Here is a 2,173-nt window from a genome sequence, read left to right as displayed (position 1 = left end):
TGCGCAAACCCGGCTCAGGGCTGACGTTTCCCAAGCCCCGCCCCAATTTCCTAGGCAACGTGGCCTCCAAACTGCCCTGATCCGACCTGGCGTGGCGGGGTGTGGCCTTCGCTGCTCAGCGCTGTGTCTTGGGGCTGCTGAACGGGGACGAGAATCAGAAAAGCAGGAGATAAAAAGGATGAGAAAAAGGAAGATGCTTCATCCGAGTAATAACGGCTGGGGAAGCTTACCCCATGGTGGAATTGTGTCGCAGGGGTCGAGAAGCGCTGTCCCGCCTCCTCTTACTCAGGCTCGGAGGACGGGGAGGGAGAGAGGAAGGAAGGCCGAGCGAGGCTCAAAGCCCAGTGTACTACCTGGGAGCTAGGCCCAGAGAGTTCCCTGCAGGCCCTGCACGGGGCACTGATTGAGCTGGGAAGATGTGGGCCGGATTCCGGGCTGACTTTAGGCCTTTGACGTCGGAAGGCAGCGAAGAGCCTTCAGCTCTGGAGCTCTCCAGAAGATGGGAGTATCAACCGTGCATGATCACCTTTGAGCATCGACTGCGTTGTTCATTCATTTGTAACTGGTTATCGATCTTTGGCTGTGTGCCAGACACTTTCCTCTCAAACCTTCACATCAAATCGGAATTATCTCCATTTTACTGTTGAGGGAACTAAGGCTCAAGGAAGCTAAGCGTCCCGGCCAAAGCTGCAGTTTGTGGTAGAGTCAGGATTTGATATCAGACAGATACGTCCTCAAAGTCCTGTTTTCTTTTCTACCACACAAGAGTTTATTAAGATACACTGTAGAATAAGGATCTGTGCCACAGTAGTTGCAAAATAAAGCGCTAGAGCATTTGCCTACCACCACCCTCCTACATTCCCGCTTTTTAAAGTTATTTTTGAAAAGTTTTTAAACACCATGGGCCAAATAACACGTGCCCTCTTGCTACATATAAACGTATAAATGTGTACGTTAGGCCTGAGAGTAGCCCTGGGGGGTTTTTTAGACCTCTAGATTATCTAAAAGGGTGTATGTGTGTGTGTGTGTGTGTGTGTGTAGAAAGTGATAGAGGGAGACATATGGACTCTGCATCAGGTAATTTGGCTTTTAGCAGGAAATTTGTTACCAGTGTAACCTCTTTGTAGGACAGTTTTCCTCATCTTAAAAAAAAAGAAAAAAAACTAGATTGGATAATTTTTAAAGATCCTTCCATTTCTACTATTCTGTTTTCGTGATATTCAACAATAGAAAGAAGAGTGAGTCTGGAACTGGATTTTAGTGCCAGCAGTGTGATCTGATGATACATAAATTGAGATTAATAATCGAATACTTCACTTACTCGATGGAATGATTGAGGAACACAAGAATTAGTTGAAAGTTCCACAAATATGAACTATACCTAATTTGCTTGAATAGTGTAGCTTCCAGTATTTCTGATTTCTGAATACCTTTGCATTTGAGAGAGTGTCTTCAGACTTGACGCAGTACCGAGTAATACAAAGTAAAATGATACCTCTTGCTCTCAAAGAATTCAACTGGGGATACTTAAATCTGTGCACACCATCAGGCACCCAAGGATTTACCTAGTTGGTATTGATGAGGGCCTGAGCCCTCAAATGTCACACTCACTTTGACTGTATATTTTCTCATTGTTTCCACAGCAGTTAACCAACATTAAGTTCTGCAGTTATGCACCATAAATTCATTCTTCTTTCAGCCATTACATACTGAATTTGTACTGTATCCAAAGACTACACTAGCTTCTGCCTGAAGATTATACCTATAAAAATTTAGTCTTGGATCTGGGTTGAAAGAAATTTCATTTTAAAGAAGTAAGATTCTCAAATATGAACTAATACATAAAATAACATTAAATATATATGTGTATTCCAGTGTGTTCAACTCTGAGTTTAAAATAAAATCTTTTGTTTACTCTTTGGTTTAGAGGAGACTAGAAGTTGGAAAAACAGCTCTGGGGAAGAAAAGAAATATGGACAAGCTTAGCATATTGGTACAGGATTTCCCAAGAGGTTGATTGCAATTGATCAACAGATCTTAAGAGTCTTATCTGGTCAGTTTCTAGGATGACTCTTTCAACCCTGCCTGTTTTGCTGCTGCTGGGAGAATTCCAAGTGGGAGTTCAGCCATCAGTGCCTCTATCAGTACTGTATAAACACTCTTCCCTTTCCAT

Source organism: Camelus bactrianus, chromosome 1 (assembly GCF_048773025.1).
Source record: "Camelus bactrianus isolate YW-2024 breed Bactrian camel chromosome 1, ASM4877302v1, whole genome shotgun sequence".
Lineage (NCBI taxonomy): Eukaryota > Metazoa > Chordata > Mammalia > Artiodactyla > Camelidae > Camelus > Camelus bactrianus.
Note: the sequence above shows the minus strand (reverse complement) of the source record.